Here is a 20340-nt window from a genome sequence, read left to right as displayed (position 1 = left end):
TAAGGTCCCACACTGCTCCAATAAAACTCATTTTAACTAAATGACCCTATTTCCAGATAAATTCACCTTCTGAGATTCTGGGAAGGACATGAATGGGGTCAGGAAGTTGAGGGGAGGGTATCCAACTGACTGAAATTACCAAAAATAAAGCTCCAAAGAACAGATAATCTGCACATTTGGTTGATTGTTACCTAAAAAGGAAAATATTTTTTTCTTTTTCTTTTGAGACAGTCTCCCTCTGTGGCCCGGGCTGGAGTGCAGTGGTGCAATCTCAGCTCACTGCAACCTCCTGAGTAGCTGGGATTACAGGCGCCCATCACCACACCTGGCTAATTTTTGTATTTTTAGTAAGGACGGGGTTTCACCATGTTGGCCAGGCTGGTCTTGCACTCCTGACCTCAAGTGATCCACCCGCCTCGGCCTTCCAAAGTGCTGGGATTACAGGCATGAGCCACTGCGCCTGGCCCTAAAAAAGAAATTGATAGATTAAAATTTGTCACATTTCCAAGCCTTGTAATACGGATTTCCAGGTTTTCCTCCTAAAAGCTGGCGCTCCCACAGGAGTAGCGTTCCACATTCGTCAGCACTGGGTAGCGCCAGTTTGTTAAACTGCTCGGTTTAAAAACAGAGTTTATTGTTTTCCTTTCTTTCGATTGTTTATAAGTTGAGCATTAAAATAAAACAAAACGCATTTATGCTCACTTGTATTCTTTTACAACTTACCATTTTGGTTATTGGCCATTATTCTATTGTGGTATTTGTATTTTTCTTAATGTTTCTTAAAACACTTTTTATATAATAAAAGTATTAAGCCTTTGTCTCTGTGTTGCAGAAATATTTTCCATTTGCTGTTCTTGTTTGTATTTGTAGTTGCCAATGACTTCATTTTTGCCTCACAAAAGTTTTTACTTTTTATAAAGTCCATGTTGATCCTTTCCCGAAGATTGTAAGACCTCTCTCACTACCGATTTTTGGGACATTTTGGGGGGTTTTGTTGGCAAAGACATCCAGTGCCCCTTCAGGCCCAGCTTGCCCTGGCTTGTCTTGACTCCTGGGATTTTTTTCACTCATTAGTCCTCCTTTTTAATCCCAGGTGCCTCGCATCTCTTAGAAACTCCCCAAAGTTCCTTGTCCATTGATGGGCCTAACCTGTGATTTCCAGGGGGTCATAGACTTTTCCCCCTTATTTTTATATGTCTTCTGTCATTGCCATGGAATTTGGGGTGAGGTTTGGGGCTTACCATGGGCTCAGTTTGCCATCTGGCAAACAGAAGTCAGTGCTCATTAAATAATAGATACTAGAAAATCCGTTGATGAGGAAAATCAACCCATATGGGAGTGGTAGACTTTATATGTTCCAAAGGAATTAAATACATTCATCTCCTTCTATTTGTAGTTTTGGAATGCTTAGTGAGGCCTTATAAATCTAGACTCTTCTTTAAAAACAAAACATAAACTTAAAAAGCAAACACTTAAGAATTCTGATTACAACAATAATACAGGTTTTCAGTTGGGAAATATGAGCTCCCAGTTAGAACTTAAAATAATAGTTGGTTTTGCACAAAGTATGCTAGCTCCCTGTCCACCCCCTCACTTCTACTAAAAGTAGTTAACTGCTTAGCAGAATGCTGGTGTCACCTGCTTTCAATATGAACTAACTGAACCACTCTGGAGTTCATAGTTGAAGGGTTTATAGCCCAACCTAAGCAAGTTCTGCTTTTACTTTAATTGCAGCTTTGATTACGTCATACTCTGCTTCACTCTTTAATGGTCTCCTCTGCTCTTAGGGCAAAGTACAAATACCAGAACATGACCTGCAAGAGCCTTTATGAGGGGGTCCTGCTTGTGCTTTCGGCTTTCAAAGCTCCCAACCCAATGACCTTTCAGTTCTTGACTCCTTCTGCCTCAAAACCTTTGAGCATGGGGTTCCCTATACCTGGTGTACCTTTCTGCCCAGTGTTGGGCTTCATGTAGATAAATCCTAAGCATACTTTGCTTCTTAGGGATCTTTCTCTGGAAACTCCTTCAGGGAAACCTTGCCAGATGCCTCCAGGCTAGGTTAGATTGCTCATTACTCAAAGTCACTGATGTGGTTTGGCTGTGTTTCCCACCCCCACCCAAAATCTCATTTTAAATTGTAATCCTTATAATCCCCACCTGTCAAGGGAGCGAGCAGGTGGAGGTATTTGAATCAGGGAGCGAGCAGGTGGAGGTATTTGAATCAGGGAGCGAGCAGGTGGAGGTATTTGAATCAGGGAGCGAGCAGGTAGAGGTATTTGAATCATGGGGGCAGTTTCCCCCATACTGTTCTCAGGATAGTGAGTGAGTTCTCACGAGATCTGATGGTTTTATAAGTGTTTGGTAGTTCCACCTGCATTCGTTCTCCTTCCTGCTGCCTTGAGAAGAAGGTGTCTTGCCTCTCCTGCACCATCCGCCATAACTGTAAGTTTCCTGAGGTCTCCCCAGCCAGGCTGAACTGTGAGTCAATTATACCTCTTTCCTTTGTAAATTACCCAGTCTTGGGCAGTTCTTTACAGCAGCACGAAAATGGAATACAGTCATGTATCTTCCTTTAATTCCATAACATTTATCAAAAATATAAAAAAAATTACTTTTTGAATACCAGCTCTGTGAGAGCAGAAAACATTCAATATTCTGTCTTCGGTCTAGAAAAAATGCCTAGCAGGTAGTAGAAAATCGTTAAATTTGTGGTTTTTAATGAATGAGAGTAATCTAGGTCATCAAAGTGGTTGTGTGTATGTTGCGAAGGAGAGTGAAGGAGTTGAGTGTGGGATAATTCAGTGTGCCACCAGGCATTCTATCTGGTTCAGAAGTCACCAAGAAATCCTTTTTTCTCCATGGCCAATCACTCACTTTCCTGTCCAAAAAGATTTGCATTGGAATACACAAACACACAAAAATAAAAATAAACAATGTGAGGTTGAGGTTGTTATTTCTCCCACCAACAGCTTTGCTTCTGTGTTTTCCATGGATATATTTTTCAGTATGAGTTACATATTTATACACTTTATTTTTAAATTTGTGACTTCTTTAAAAAACCTTCAAATCCTAGTCACTGTGTCTGGGAGGTGCTTCTGATTGGGATCCTCCTGTCTGTGCCCTGAGACACTGTAGCATGAGCAGACAGCTTGCTGTGTAAATGTGAACAGGTCACAAGGTAAGCAAGAAAAAAATCAAATTTCAAAACTATTGTAAATGACTTAGTCTTACAGAAACAATTGACTCATAACACGGATCAGCCCCACAGAAACAGAGCTGCTTTTATGTTCTTGATGTTTGCACAAGAATGAGATGTATTAATGGAAGGCATATTTTGCATTTTTCCACCTACTTTTCATTCTCTCTGTATTTTTTTAAAATAAACAAGATGCCATGGCCTTTGTAATGTTAATTAAATAATATGCTAGAGCCTGCTCAAAAGCTAACTAAAGTTTTTTATGAATTTTGAGGCCGATGTCAATCAATCATATTGGTTGCTTGAAATTGGCCAAGGTGGGAACATTTCACCAAGAGAACAGGCAAATGCTGCAGGACCCTACCCACCTTCTGCAGAGAGCCAGTGGTCAAGTTTTCACCAGCACCATTGACTGGTATAGGAAAAACTTCCCCTCTTCAGCAATGCACAGGTTATTCTGTACCAGAGGCTGAAGAAGCCACATCAGTACATGCAGAGTTTCTTTGCCCACATTTATGCTATTCTAGGTAAGCTTTCATTTCAACCGTATCTTTCCATTTCTGGCTATGTGGGAACCTAAATTATTTCTTGAACATGCACCTGAAGGGATTACAATTAACTTGATTCTTATTAAAAGTCAGAAAAGAAACCTGGAGGAAGTCAGATGACCTTCAGATCTAGATGGCTTGGGTCCCAATCCTGGCTCTGGCCGTTCCTAATCTCTTCACTGGAGCAAGCTACCTAATCTCTTCGTGCCACAGTTTCTGCATTTCTGAAATGCGGGTAATACTATTCCCTATCTTTTCAGACTTTCCGAAGAGTAACTGAAAGCATATATATGAGATTACATATATATGAGTTAGAATAGTGTTTGGCACATGGTCATCAATAAAAATTAATTATGAATGGTCTCCAACTTAATAGATTGACTTATGATGGTGGGAAAGCAATATACATCCAGTGGAAACCATACTTTGAATTACCACATGACCATTTCATCTTTCACTTTAAGCATAGTGTTTAATATATTACATAAGATATTCAACACTCTAACAGGCTTTGTGTTAGATAATTTTGCTGAACTGTAGGTTAAGGCAAGTGTTCTGAGCACATTTAAGGTAGATTAGGCTAAACTGTGACGTTTGGTCAGTGAGGTGTATTAAATCCATCTTGGATTGGTCATATTTTCAACTTAGGATGGGTTTATTGGGATATAACACTATTGTAAGTCAAGGAGCATTTATATTCTAATTTTTTCTTTTGAAATAATTCTAGACCTACAGAAAAGTTGTAAAAATAGTACAGAGTCCCTGCGTATCTCGCTCAGTTTCTTCTAGTGCTAACAACACTGCTCCGTTGTTATTAAGTAACCGACAGGCTTTACTCAGACTTTGGCAGCTTCCTCTGAACGGGTCTCTTTGCACTCTACAATCCCTCTTTGCACTTAGTTGTAACACATTGTGCGCCTCTGGTCAAGTAGGGTTCCTTAGTCTGCCTTTCTTTATGACCTGGACACTTTAAAGTCAGTTATATCTGTAGAAAGTCTCTCGATTTGAGTTTGTGAGTTTTCATGATTAGATTGAGGTTGTCCATTTTTAGAAAGACAGCCACAGAAGCATGAGGATGTCCTTCTGAACGCATCATGTCATGGAGCCCATAGGGTGCTGATTGTGTCATCACTGGGGATGTAACCTTAATACGGGGTTACAATCTGATCAAGTTTGGATGTTTGTCCCACCCAAGTTTCATTGTGAACTCGAATCCCCGGCGCTGGAGGTAGGGGCTGGTGGGGGCCTGGTTTGGATCTTGGGAGAGGATCCCTCGTGGTTTGGTGCTGTCTTCATGATAGTTTTTGCAAGATCTGGTCATTTACAAGTGTCACACCTCCCACCCCACACTCACTCTTGCTCCTGCTTTTGCCATGTGATGTGCCCACTCCCGCTTCACCTATCATGATTGGAAGCTTCCTGAGGCCTCCCCAGAAGCGGATGCCACTTTGCTTCCTGTACAACCTGCAGAACCATGAACCAATTAAATCTTTTTTCTTATATAAATTACCAGCCTAGGCCGGGCACAGTGGCTCATGACTAGAATCCCAGCACTTTGGGAGGCTGCGACAGGTGGATCACGAGGTCAAGAGTTCGAGACCATCCTGGCCAACATAATGAAACCTGTCTCTACTTAAAAACACAAAAATTAGCTGGAGGTGGTTGTGCGCACCTGTAATCCCAGCTACTCGGGAGGCTGAGGCAGGAGAATCACTTGAACCTGGGAGGCAGAGGTTGCATTGAGCCAAGATCACGCCATTGCATTCCAACCTGGGCAATAGAGTGAGACTGTGTCTCAAAAAATAAAGTAAAATAAAAATAAATTACCAGCCTCAGGCATTTCTTCATAACAGTGCTAGAATGGCCTGATAGGAAACCCATCTGCCATCTTTCTCCACCCTAGTAGTGCCATTTTTTCCTTCTGAAAGTATCTCATGTGGAGGTACTTGGAGAGAATGCATACATTCTGCTTTCCATAATTTTTTCACAAACTAATTTTACTATTAGTAACTGTTTATTCTTTGTTTCCTCATCATTTTCTGAAACATGTATTTCACAATTGACTATGCCAATTGACGCTTATGTGTATCATAGTAATTTTAAACATGACTTTAAAAAAATCCGTCTCTCAAACAAGTAATTATACCCCAGAGAGAGGAGTCTAACTATGCTTAGACTCCAAGGGTTAGAGAAGCTCCAACTATCTGATTCTACCAAGAGGCAGAGTGTGAACTGAGTTAGACACAAGGCAGGGAAGGGCAGAGGACCTCTCCTGGGAGAGGAAAGGTGAATGTCTTCTGGCCTGAGAACACGTGTTCACAGATGTCTGACTATGATTGTGCTGAGCAGCTGATCAGAGCTGGGATTAGGGACATTGGTGCCTGGAAAGCATAGTTGAGTTGCACTATGCTTCAGAAGTAGTCAAGGGAAGAGCACTTTGCTGGCCACAGTTGTCAGCAAAAGATTCTTCAATCAGATGTCAGCATCTGGGAGTGAAGGAAAGGGTTTTTATCCTGCCTTCCTTGCAGAAGTGCATTTGATTCATGGCTGCCATATCAGCAGATGACTCAGCCCTCCTGGGCATTCCATGGCTGTGCAGACCTGCTTATTAACTAAACCCATTGATGCTCCAGGCACAAATGGCAGAGTTAAAGTCACCAATAAAATGTGAAGGGAGTGTTTTAAAAAATTATTTGACTGTCTCCATCGGATCATGGTGTGAGCATTTGGGGCAATAGAGTGTGTAACAAATTATTGGAGAAAAAATATCTATACATCTATTTATAAATTTCTTTTCAACATAACCCATATCCATGCAGTCTACTTCAGCTTCCTAGTTCACATGAACATAAACTGATATGGCATCAATGCAGTTGGTGGGCTTGTGGTTCCCTTTTCTAATGGTATGGTGATTTCCATTGTCTTTCCCCTGTCATTAGAGAAAGACCACTCCTATTTAAATGCTGGTGGACAGATTCATACATATTAGCTTCTGGACACCACAGTAATTAAGACACCATCTGTCTGTTTAAATACGGTGCAGTTTGTACACAGAAAACCCTGGAATTATCTGTTCTTCTTTGAACAAAGAGAGTGGGTAACACACATTCGTGCCAAAACAAAACGAACAAGCATTTTGGTCAAATATGAGCCGTCCTATATCCACTTCAATTTGAACTCATACCCATTATATATTTTGAGGTAGGGGAAAGGAGTCTATTTAATGTTGGATATCTTTTTTTTTTAATCCATGCATAATAGATGCACATAGTTATGGGGTACATGTGATATTTTAATACATTCATATAATTTGTAAAGATCAAATCGGTGTACTTCAGATATTCATCGTAAACGTTTTTCTTTATGCTAGAACCATTAGAATTGCTATTTTGAGGCATACAAAACAGATTATTGTAAGCTATAGTTACTCTACTAATGTTGGAATATCTTTAACTTAGGGTCCTGGCTGAAGGGAAACAGTGAAGTGCTAGCAGAAGAACAGAGGTGTTAGGAGAAAGGTTTCTACCTCTCATGGTGTTTCTAGCCTTGGCTCTCAAGCCAGTACTAAGATAAAAAAAAAATTCAGTATATGTTACATCAAGCACAATTTTCAACATAAAGGGAATTTCAGGGATAATTGTCATTCTCTTTACCACAGATGCAAGCAGACATTGACACACGCACAGACATGTGTACATTTCACAGGAACTTTGGAACACAAAGACCAGGACTGAAGAGATAAAATGAGAATTTCCTAGATTCAGCACATTCTTACGTATAGGATTTCTAACCAAATTCTGCAGCTCCGAAAGGGTCAGAATGTTTGGAGAAGATCCCAATAAACATGTCAACCTGAGGTCCTTTATTCTGTTCATTACCTCCAAACGCTCACAGGTCCCCTCCATCACTAATCAGAACAAGGATTGCTTTTTGTCCTACAATCTTCCCATTACAAGCTAACCAATTAAAAGTGAAAAATTGTGCTTCAGTTGTGAAAAGGTTCCAGCTCCTAAAGAAGATGAACTGGAACGAAAGGGCTCCTTTGTTCATTTTTCTTTTCTCTGGGAAAGCTACCTTTAAGGGCTGCAAGAATATAGCACGCAATTATTCTAAAAGGATATGCTTTGAGACTTTTAATTCATTTGAATCTTCTTGTATTATGAAAGCGATACTTCTAAGGCTTTCAGACAACGAGCTTAATTTTCATATTGATTCATTCAGGGACAAAACAAAACTTTGTATAAACTGAATGGAAAATGACTCTTTTGTGGTGAAGAATCTGTGCTTGCATTTAATTATAATGCATGGAAGTGTTTCTTACTAATTAAACATTTAAATGAAGAGGGGGTATAAATAGAAATTTAAAAAGGAGAGTGAGCAAGACATAGTTCATCCATCCCAAGATGAAGGTCCTCAACAGTTCTTGTTTTTTAACATACCCAAAGCTGATGTGATTGCCTGGGGTTTTAAAAGTGTCTCTGAACATTTTAGGGGAAATTTTTCACTGTATATGATTATTACTAAATTAGCAATATTCTTCACTTACAGACTTATCAAGGAGGGGTCTTCAAGTGCTTTATTATCTAATTAAACCTCACAACATGCTGCAATTTTATTAATACATAAAATGAGATACAGTACAGTTAGTGTCTGGCTTTATTGTATACAATGAGAAAAGGGATGAGAATATAAATTTGAGATTGAACACACTTCAGTCACTGAACCATCCAGACTGCTGCCGCCTAACACAGATTTCTGTTCATTAGAAAATTTTGGCAAAGCAGGAGAGTCTCTTCATATAGACACTCAGTTTTCAACTTTAAAAAATAAAGTAGCTTTATCTTATGGAGTCATTGTGTTGATGATAACTATGAGACCTTATTTGTCCATGTCTTTCTCTTGTCCTACATTTATTTCCAACCACACCTTGAGCAGGGAGTGATCATCTGCCTCTGGTGAAACGAGAGATCTATGCTTTGTTCTAGGAGAGAATGACATAAATTATTTTTACTTTCTTCAGCACACAGTTATTCAGCACCTAAGTGCGGTGACATCTTGTGCAATCCGGCATACTATTTCATGCTCGTCCTCTTACCTCCTAGAGAACTTAGCATGACACCATGAACATAGAAAGTGTCGAATAGACATTTACAAAAGGAAACAGCAAATCCTTGCCAGAAGTACTTAGGGGATGTGGGACAGTCTGTCATATGCCAAGCAGAGGACTGTCACTCACTACACCTCTTGCTGCACACACCTGGGCAGAAAACGCACAGCAGAATGGCAATAGGGACATGCATGCTGCAGGAACATGCCTAGAACTGATAGAGCAGAACAACGTCTGGAAAGAGTGTACGTATCAAACTTTGGTGTATCTATGTGAGGCTTTGATGTTTAATAAGACCTCAGTGGTTTAAAATAAGCATTTGCTATTTTTCATGAATGTACAAGCCAGTGGGGCAGTTCTGGTCTTGGCTGGGTGGGCTCTCATGTTTGAGGGTGGTCCAGCTGTAAACTGTTCTAGGCTGGGGAATGCAGGCTCCCTTCAGATGGCCTCTCATCCTCCACCAGGCTGGAGTAGGCTTGTCGGGAAAGAGCATCAACAGTCGTGGCCTTTTGAGACTGGCACATTATCACTTCTGCTGCATTCTTGCGGCCAAAGTAGCGAGGCTAGCCCAAATTAAAGGTGGGGAAGTGAAGGTCAGCTCCTGATGGACTCAGGAGACCGTGAATTGCGGCAACAGCAGAATGACGCTGCCACAGCACTGACACTCAAACGGGGGTTTCAAATCAGCATAGAGGGAAGTGTGCACGCAGTGGAGGAAAACAACTGAATGTCTAAACCCCAATTAATAAAACCACAAGTATAACAGAAAAATGAGATATTCTCTATAAAGTTGAAGCTGAAAAGTCTTGCTTTATTTATTTTTTGAGATAGAATCTTGCTCTGTTGCCCAGGCTGGAGTGCAGGGGCATGATTCTGGCCTGCTGCAACCTCCACCTCCCAGGTTCAAGAGATTCTCCTGCCTCAGCCTTGCAAGTAGCTGGGAGTACAGGTACACACCACCACACCCAGCTAATTTTTGTACTTTTAGTAGAGAGGGGGCTTTACCGTGTTGGCCAGACTGGTCTCGAGCTTCTCACCTCGTGATCCACCCACCTTAGCCTCCTAAAGTGTTAGGATTATAGGCGTGAGCCACTGTGCCTGGCCAAAAAGACTTTCCTTAGAAAGATATCTATCTTAGAATTTATACTAAAGAGGATCGACTGTATTGCTACATAGAAAATTTAAAGCATCTATGTGATGTGTATGACAGCATCAAAAGTAAAAGACAAATTTTGAATTTGACAATATATGCAACTATATCCATAAGATCAGTATCTTTGATAGTCTTAACTCATACAAATCTGTTTTTTTTAAAGACATATCAACACTATAGAAAAAATTTTAAGGGAAATGCAGAGGCAGTATGATGGAGGAGAAACATAAATTGGCTATTAACATGGGAAGAGAGAAATAGTAATTAAAATGATAGACTAGGACGGGCCCAGTGGCTCACATCTGTAATCCCAGCACTTTGGGAGGCCAAGGCAGGCGGATCACCTGAGATCAAGAGTTTGAGACCAGCCTGACTAATATGGTAAAACCCTGTCTCTACTAAAAATACAAAAAATAGCTGGGCGTGGTGGCGGGTACCTGTAGTCCCAGCTACTTGGGAGGCTGAGGCAGGAGAATGGCTTGAACCTAGGAGGAGGAAGTTGCAGTTAGCAGAGACAGTGCCACTGCACTCCAGCCTGGGTGACAGAGCAAGACTGTCTCAAAAAAAAAAAAAAAAAGACTACAAAGTTTTATTCATTGCATTGTTAAAATGTCAGTATTGCCAAAGGTTGATACTTTGGCCCCCTCATACTTTGTTGGTAGAAGTGTAAATTGAAATGAAACTGAGTTTTCATCTGTAAGTCATATAGATACAGGAATATTACTTTAGTAATTATTGGAATTAAATATGATAAAAACTTCAGCCATATTACATTTAAAGGCATTTAATTTAGCAATGAACAATTCGAGAATTGGTCAGCCCCCAGAATCATAGCAGATTCACAGAAACTCCAGGGGTGCCTCATGGTTAGAATAAATTTATAGACAAAAAGGTAAAATGACATACAGGAATCAGAAGTATGGTACAGAAGCAGTGAGACTGGTTACAGTTTGGCATTTGCCTTGTTGGAACACAGTTTGAACACTCAGCAGTCTACGAGTGGTTGAAGTATGGCCACTGGGATTGGCCAACTCTCAGCCATTGTTGCAGGTGCATTCTATTAGGTTTTCAATTTTGTCTGACTATTAAGCTAGGTTACAGTTCATCCACAAGGACTCAAATATAGAAGTATGGAGTCCTTCTCAGGCCATATTTAGTTTGCTTGAACAAGCATCATTCTTACATGTCATTTTTGCTTGTTCTCATAACCATTACGTTATCCCTACATGCTAGTTTCTAGATGGCAAAACAAAAGTAAATTAAACGTTTTCCAAAACGGGGATTGTAAGTTGTGCCTGTATGTTATAGACCTGATCTTAAATAGCCTTGTGGCATTGTAAAAGGTTCACAAACTTTTCAACATCACTGTTTTCGTCTGTAAAATTAGAAAAAAAAAATCTTGCCATATTTCTCCTTTAAAAGTTAAAGATGAGTTAATATGCCCAAATTAGTGAAATCTGATTATCTTCTGGGCTAAGTTGCTTATTAGTACTGGATGGCCCTGTAAATTCATCCAAAAGGAGATGAATGGAAATTAGTATATCTTTCTAATAATAACTACTGTTATTTTTTGAGACTTATGTTTCAGACATGGTCTTTGGTAATTGGTAAATACTCAACAGCATTTGATTGACTGATTATCCTATTGAATGATTACCTCATTTAATTCTTACTTGAGTGAGGCTTTATCAATCCAGCTCTGTATAGGAAAGAACTAAGCAGAAGCTAAACACTATGCCCAAGGTGACATGTGTAGAAAATGGCAGAGCTGGATTCACACCAAGGTCCCTCTTTCTCCATGGTTTGTGCTAGTAGCCATGTTCAAAGCAAACTCAAACACTGAGTTCACGTATTTGCGTGTTCACCTTATGATGTGCATAGGCACTGTGATCTGAGATCCTAAAATAGACACCCCTTTATCCACTGAGATGGACCCAAAGATAAAGAAAACAAAGTCACCTACGGGTGGAGGGTTCAGGGCCCAGCTGGCTTGGGTAATTTCTAAATTCCTAGGGCTAAACTCCCTAACAATGGGATCTGTCCGCTCTGATTTCAAACCTAGACCAGTGTAACTCTGATTGGACAGAGGCCCGGCCTTATCTGAACACCCTCTTCTGATAAACTGTTACAGACCTCAGGTTTCAGCAGCTCACAGAGGCTGCGCACAAACCATCTTTGTGTCCCATAGTTCACCTGTTGGTATAAAAAGCCAAATTCCACCTCATTTTAATGCTAAAAGCCAAAGTGAATATGGATGTATGTTACACCTATGTCTATCCATTACACATGCACCCAGCTCCCCTCATAAATATGTATAGCTTTCCCCCAAAACCTGTTGAATACGATACAGGCCCTGTGACACAAAAACTCAACCTGTCCCTTCCCCTCTTGCAAGAGAGCACCTTTATTCCGTGCTAGAGACTTTCATGTTCCAGCTTGCAAATAAAGCTTCCCTTTCTACTCTTTAGCCATTTTGGTGATCTGTTGGATGACAGAACTCTGAACCATCTTTTCCAAACCAAAATATAACATTTATAATAAATTTGAATGTAATGCAATTTCTGTGCTACCCTTTAAAAATGTAGCGCAGGTTGGTGGCAGTGGCTCACGCCTGTGTAATCTTAGCATTTTGGGAAGCTGAGGTGGGAGGATCACCTGAGCCCAGGAGTTCGAGACCAGTCTAGGCAACAGAGTGAGATCCTGCCTCTCCAAAAAAAAAAAAAAAAAAAAAAAAACCAGGCAACGTCTTGTGTACATGTGGTCCCAGCTACCTGGAAGGCTGAGGCAGGAGGATTGCTTGAGCCCAGGAGGTTGAAGATGCAGTGAGCCAAGATGGCACCACTACACTCCAGCCTGGGTCACAGAGCAACACCCAGCCTCAAAAAAAAGTGCTAAGGTGAAATTTTTTACAAAGCCAACATGAACTTAGAAAGTGCAAAAGCCTTGGGGGCATTTTCAGATTGTTAAGTAAAAGAAATCAGAGTTTGAAAATCAAGCAAACCAGGTTTACCTGGAGCAACAATAAAAAGACAGAAGTAAAATTCTTTTTACCATCATTCATATCTATTTAAATGATTATTTCATCAGTGAGTGAAACGGCATGAAACTTGATTCCTAGGTGATAAATTCATATGATTCTGACACTTTATCAAATTAGAAATCATTATTTCTGGCATGGTTGAGAATAAGCCAGAACTCATTATAATTTTTATTGTTTCTTCGCTGGTTTTCTAGTACATATGAAAATGGTTTTCTCTGTGTTGGATGGGACGGGTGCTTCCAATATTATCCCTACCCAACTGGTATCAGGAACCTTTGACAATCTGAGATCCATCCCGGAGGCCACAACCTTTCCTCTGAGCAGAAACTTTACCAGGCCTTTCTCTGCTAACATTTCAAGCAAAAGACAACTGTATACACCTTTTATTTTTTTATTTTCCTTTGAGATGTCTCTCCTTATGTTGGAGATATATATGGAAGAGATACTGAAGACTTTTAATTTTTATATCCACTGAGTAGTATGAGGTTCATACAATGATTTTTTTTTTTTTTTTTGAGACGGAGTTTCATTCTTATTGCCCAGGCTGGAGTGCAATGGCAACCTCCGCCTCCCAGGTTCAAGGGATTCTCCTGCCTCAGCCTACCTAGTAGCTGGGATTACAGGCATGCACCACCACGCCTGGCTAATTTTGTATTTTTAGTAGAGACGGGGTTTCTCCATGTTGGTCAGGCTGGTCTTGAACTCCTAACCTCAGGTGATCTGCCCACCTCGGCCTCCCAAAGTGCTGGGATTACAGGGGTGAGCCACCACGCCCGGTCTACAGTGATTTTTAAAATACTAGATGAAACTTTGCTTCTTTATATGAAAACGTGATTCCTCTGAAGGCTCAGTTCTTCTACAGTCACAAATATTTATTTTCCAAAACTCAGTGTAGTAGGATATCAAAGTAGTTATAATCAACCCAACAAATATTCTTTTTTTTTTTTTTTTTTTTTGAGATGGAGTCTCACTCTGTCGCCCAGGCTGGAGTGCAGTGGTGCCACCTCGGCTCAGCGTAAGCTCCGCCTCCCGGGTTCACGCCATTCTGCTGCCTCAGCCTCCCGAGTAGCTTGGACTAGAGGCGCCCGCCACCACACCTAGCTCATTTTTTTGTATTCTTTTAGTAGAGACGGGGTTTCACCGTGTTAGCCAGGATGATCTCGATCTCTTGACCTCATGATCCTCCCGCCTCGGCCTCCCAAAGTGCTGGGATTACAGGCGTGAGCCACTGCGCCCGGCCCAACCCAACAAATATTATTTTGGAGACTTCCCGGCTAGAAGGGCTGAAATGTTTTCTTTAGGAGGAGGAGATTCATTCATCAGTGAATCTGTTTCTAGGTAGTGAAAAATCTGTGCGTTTGCATAAATAACCGCTAAAGAAATGTAAATGACTAAAGGAGGGTTTCATTATCATAAACCTCTCAGACTACCTGTAGGGCTTGGAATGCAGGCGGATCTGGTTTCAAGTATCTTCTTACCTTTAAAAGACAATTATCTTAGGCATTTCTAGAGAGAGAAAGAATACTACAATGTTTCTTGGCAACGATCCTCACGTATTAACTAGTTGGATCCTCAAAATAAAATGCATTTGAACAGCTCCTTTGGACTATTTGTATATTAAATATCTACCTGCAGAATCCTCCCGTGTTTCATTGTGCATGTGGGAGTTAGATACATGAACATTTCCTGAATTACTCTTACAAAACCAATGATTATAACAGGAGTAGGACAGTCAGAAAGCTTCTCTGTGGCATGGTACGTTTTGCAACCACTAGCACGCAGGTTTCAATTTGCTCACATCATGAAAAAGGGAAACTCATGGATTTAAAAGGAAGAATGTGGGATCCATGATGACAGCCCTGACTGATGCAGAACATTAGCCCCAGAATGTTGAAAATGAGAGGGTATTCCCTTTCGGAGCTGTATATACAGGAACAAGGTGTTTAGCAAACACAGAATTTGCTAAGGGTGAGGTTGTGCAGCTGATAAGCATGCTAGGATTTCATCCTTGGGCTCTGCCACTAGGCCTGCTCAGGTTTCAAGGGTTGGGGATCTGTGCTTCAGCCCAACTGCTTCAGGAGACTACCTCATTTTATAAAGGGCCCTGGAAATCCTCAGCCTAACCACGTGCGCGTATGAGAAAGCCGAGTACTGTACACGCACTCTTGTATTTACCTCCTGAGGCAAGCGTCCCCCTCTTATCAAATTTCCAAGAATGTTTCTCCCCTCCCATCTCTTCCACTGCTTTGCTCAATACTTGAAATAGTTTCCTGAAGCTCAGCTGCTGATTTGATTGCCTTCTCATTTCATCTGCTGCCCTGTTTTTCTCTCCCTCACTTCTGTCTAAGCAACAGCACCATGACATCTATGGAGAAAAAAAAAAAGTCATTTCCATTCTGGTTAAAGCAAACAAAGCAAACCTCCACATTGTCCTCATTAAAAGAAGTTAAAACGTAAGTTAAAATGCTCAAAAAGTCAGGTGTTTTTAAGCCACAAATTACTCAGCTCAGTTTTTCAGCAGAATTCTCATGCAATCACGTTGTTTCTGGTATGTCACAGATATCGGTCAGTCTTGTTTTCCACTGAGGTAGCCAGTGTGGGCCAGTTTTAGACGTGTACATTTATCTGAGAAAATGTGTTAAGGTGGATGGTCACAATAGTACTGTCTCATCAATCCTTTATTACATTTTCTTTCTTTAAAACTCTTCAAAATAAGTTTTTCATGTCAATCTATCCTTTAAAAAAAGTTATATGAATACAAATATTGAAAGAAATAATGAAATTATATCCATTATTTGACTCAGAATAACAACATTAATAGATAATGTCTCTTGGATCTATGTAACTGACATTGTATTAAGCGTTTTACATATATTATCTCATTAAATTCTTCAATAAAGTTTATAGGTTTGATTTTTGTCCATAGCTTACAAACAAAAACTAAGCCCTAAGAACTTAAATAATTTCCTCCAAATCTCACAGCTTTGTGACCTGTGATGATGGAGGTGGTCTATTTGATGCCTGTCCATCATTTGATGCTACCATATTGTCCAGTAGTTGCAGAAGTAAAACGGTAGTAGAAGCAAGGATTATACACCTAGCAAATTGTCCAGTGATAAAGTTCAGGACATGCCACCTCAAAATATGGCACCTTGGCATTTGAGAAAACAGCAGTAGCAGAAGGGCCTGTCTCACCTTTCCCTCACCCTTCTTACCTGAAGCTGAAGCAAACTATAAAACCTGGGAAAGTCATTCTGACTTTTCTCCCGCCCTTCACCCCTGAAGCAAGTCATAAGATCTTCATGCTAGAGGTGACCATCTACACCTGGAGGAAAGAAAAGAAATGTCTTTCTCTCTCTCTCTCTCTCTCTTTTTTTTTTTTTTTTTTTTTTTGAGACAGTCTCATTTTGTCACCCAGGCTGGAGTCAGTGGTGCGATCTCAGCTCACTGCAACCTCTGTCTCCCGGATTCAAGTGATCCTCCTGCCTCAGCCTCCCGAGTAGCTGGGAGTACAGGCATGCGACACCACTCCTGGCTCAGTTTTGTATTTTTGGTAGAGACGGGGTTTCACCATATTTGCCAGGCTGGTCTCGCACTTCTGACCTCGTGATCCACCTGTCTTGACCTCCCAAAGTGCTGGGATTACAGGCGTAAGCCACCGCGCCTGGCGCCTTTATCTCTGAAAACACAATGACATAGAGAAAAATCTGAACAGGTCTCACTAACTTTCTCCCAGTTTATTACCATTAGGTCACACTTTTGGTCCAATCATATTTCTCCACAACTGTCTACTCTTTATCCAACATAAGCACCAAAATGCATGTTTACCTGTTTATTTTGGGTCTTCCTTTCCTTATGCAGACTCCCATGTCGTGTAGTACTTAAATCAATCTGTATGCTTTTTTCTTGTTAATCTGCCTTTTGTTATAGGGGCCTCAACCATGAACCTAGGGTTGCAAAAAAAAAAAAAAAAAAAAAAGATACTCATTTTTAACTCTTACACCAGCCATCTGTAACTCTTTAATATTAGTGTGGGGCAACTTGGGAGAAGATAGGATGATGTCAGGGGGCAGGTATATAAAAATAGAAGAGATTATATTAGCAAATGTAGCAGAGAAAAAGATTTCTCACCCATTACAAGAGTCATGGCTGAGATTCCTGATAACAAAAGAAAGATTAAAAGAGAAAAGTGTACAACTTTATCGATTGTTTTAATCACACAGACTTCCTTAAAGAGGAAGACCCAAAGGAAAGAGGAGAAGTGTATTTTTATGGACAGTCATGCAGAAGTATGATGGGAGGACAAAAGGCGTGGTCTACTGGTAATAAACTGGGGAGGACTTAGCCGTGTTTGTTCAGATTCGTCTGGGTGTCATTGTGTCTTTGAGAATAAGAACATCCTTTCCCTGTGGGTATAGGGAGGAAAATGACCTACTTCAAGGAAAGGTCAACGAGTTTTATGACCTGCTTCAGGACAGTAGGGGCAAGACAAGATCAGAGAACTCTTCCGGCTTCTGCAGTTTTCTCAGCTTTCTTCAGCTTAAGATGCTCAGTATGCCAGGGTCCCATACACTGGGGTAGTGTGTCCAGAACCCATCACATACGTTACTGAAAAGCTATGTACTAGGCAGTATGATAGAAGTCACTGGGTTTTTCTCTGATTCTACCTTGGAGTAATTCAAGGTCTAATTGGAGAGAGAGAGACTTCATGAGAAATATACCACAGTGGTGTAAATGCTACAATGCGGTCGGTTGAACACAGTATATCCTGGGGTTGGTTCAGCAACAGTCTTGGACATAAAAGACTGGACAATTCGTAATTGCAAAAATGTGGAATCAATCCAAATGCCCATCTATCAATGAGTGGATAAGGAAACTATGGTATATCTATCCAGTGGAATACTACTCAGCCATAAAAAAGGAATGAATTAATGGCATTTGCAGCAACTTGGATGAGATTGGAGACTATTATTCTAAGTGAAGTAACTCAAATGAAAAACCAAACATCGTATGTTCTCACTCATAAGTGGGAGCTAAGCTGTGAGGATGTGAAGGCATAAGAATGAGACAATGGACTTTGGGAACTCAAGGGGAAAGGGCAGGAAGGGGATAAGGGATAAAAGACTACAAATTGGGTGCAGTGTATACTACTTGGGTGATGGATGCACCAAAATCTTGCAAATCACCACTAAAGAACCTACTCATGTAACCAACTACCACCTGTTCCTCAATAACCTGTGGAAATAATTTTTTTAAAAAAGAGAGAAGGCTGATATTAACACTTCTCACATTCTCCTGCAGTAGCCAGGCCACCATGCTATACTCTAGTGGGAAAAAGTGGCTTAAGTCGACCTGGGTAGGTCAGGTTTCTATGTGTCTTTTTATTAGTTATATTTGTTATCTGTACCTTAGATGAGATCAAATACTAGTTCAACCCCTTAATGGTTGTATGGTTTTGAGCAAAGTATTTAAATCTCTTTGAGTATCTGAGTCACCAACTAATATAGTTACTGTGAGGCTTCATTAAATAATGTCTAGATTATGAAGCCTCAGATTACTTTAATCCCTTTGAGCCTCTCCTAAACTAATAAATGGGGCCAAGTTATTGTGAGGACTCAAGTAGATAATATACATAAATTGTGAAAACCCACTTAGGTAATTCAGGTAAACTGATATAATGCCTGGCATATCATTGGTACTCAATAAATACTAGCCATTATTCTTTCAGAGTCCCTACTCCATGTCATTATTGCCATTGCTTATTTTGTTTCATCAGGAAAAATAAAGACTTGGAAATGGGCAGAGGAGCTTACTGGGTATCCTTTTAACGGAATATGGGCTATCGTTTTATGTAGTGCCCTTCAGTAGAACTTTCTGTAATCTCAGAAAGGTACAGTAGCCACTAGCCACAAGTGGCTTTTGAGCATTTGAAATGTGGCTACTGTCACTGAGGAACTGATTTTCTTTTTTGACAAATTGTTATTTAGTTTTTATTTCATAATTATAAACTTAACTCTGCAATCCAGCTAGGCATGGAAGGGAATAAGGAAAACATGGAACCTAAAGGGAAGTGCAGTGAAAGTACGAAGATTCTAGGATACTGCAAGCAAATGGGGTGGAGGGGTGCCATCTGGAGCTCCAGAAGGAATGGTCTGCTGGTTAAGATAAACACAAATCAAACATATTAGCGTTGCCCACAGTCAGCAACAGCGATCTTCTTACTGGTCTTCCCTTTCCTGGACCCAAAGCGCTCCACGGCCTCTACAATAATCACGCCTTCTTTCACCTCGCCAAACCACTCAGTCACGGCAGTGCAGGTGAAAAACTGGGAACCATTTGTATTGGGTCCAGCATTTGCCCTGGATAAGATGCCAGGACCTATCCGCTTCAGGATGAAGTTCTCGTCATCAAATTTCTCCCGGTAGATGGACTTGCCACCAGTGCTATTATGGCCTGTGAAGTCACCACCCCGACACATAAACCCTGGAATAATTCTGTGACAGCGGGAGCTTCTATAACCAAATCCTTTCTCTCTAGTGCTCAGAAGACGAAAGTTTTCTTCTGTCTTTGGAAACTTGTCTGCAAGCAGCTCAAAGGAGACACGGCTCAAGGGCTCACCTTGGACGGTGATGTCGAAGAACACAGTGGGGTTGACCATGGCTGGCAGGATGAGGTGCCCAGTTGCGGCAGCATCTGCAGAGCCTAATGTTTTCATTTTATTTGATTTTAATTAATTTAACTTTATTTTACTTTATTTACTTTTTTTTGAGACAGTTTTACTCTGTCACCCAGGCTGGAGTACAATGGCATGATCTCGGCTCACTGAGACCTCCGCCTCTCAGGTTCAATGATTCTCCTGCCTCAGCCTCCTGAGTAGCTGGGATTACAGGCACATGCCACCACACCCGGCTAATTTTTCTTTTTTTTTTTTTTTTTAGTAGAGACAGGGTTTCACTATGTTGGCCAGGCTGGTCTGGAACTCCTGAGCTCAGGTGATCCGCCTACCTCAACCTTCCAAAGTATCAGGATTACAGGTGTGAGCCACCGTGCCCGGCCTAATTAATTTAACTTTAAATGGCCATATGTAACTAGTGGCTATAGTATTGAACAGTGTAGGTCTAGCTAACCCTCTGGGCACTGACTTTATAGGACTTTGAACATTTCCTTGCCTTTCTATGGACTAGGCCATTTTAAAAGTCTTCAGAGGTGGAAGTTAAGATATTAGTGCAAATGATTCTTGCTGGTAGCAAAGCAAGTGAACTTTGATCGGCAGAAATGTAGCTGATTCCTACCTTA

General features: G+C 40.8%; 1 pseudogene; it reads right to left on the bottom strand.

Moving 5' to 3' along the window:
* Positions 1 to 19228: 19228 nt before the first annotated feature.
* Positions 19229 to 19702, bottom strand: LOC139359247 (peptidyl-prolyl cis-trans isomerase A pseudogene; annotated as a pseudogene).
* Positions 19703 to 20340: the final 638 nt, after the last annotated feature.

The sequence above is a fragment of the Macaca nemestrina genome, chromosome 16 (assembly GCF_043159975.1).
Source record: "Macaca nemestrina isolate mMacNem1 chromosome 16, mMacNem.hap1, whole genome shotgun sequence".
In the NCBI taxonomy this organism is placed as follows: domain Eukaryota; kingdom Metazoa; phylum Chordata; class Mammalia; order Primates; family Cercopithecidae; genus Macaca; species Macaca nemestrina.
The sequence above is the reverse complement of the archived record's forward strand: the minus strand, read 5'-3'. Positions and strand labels throughout refer to the sequence as shown.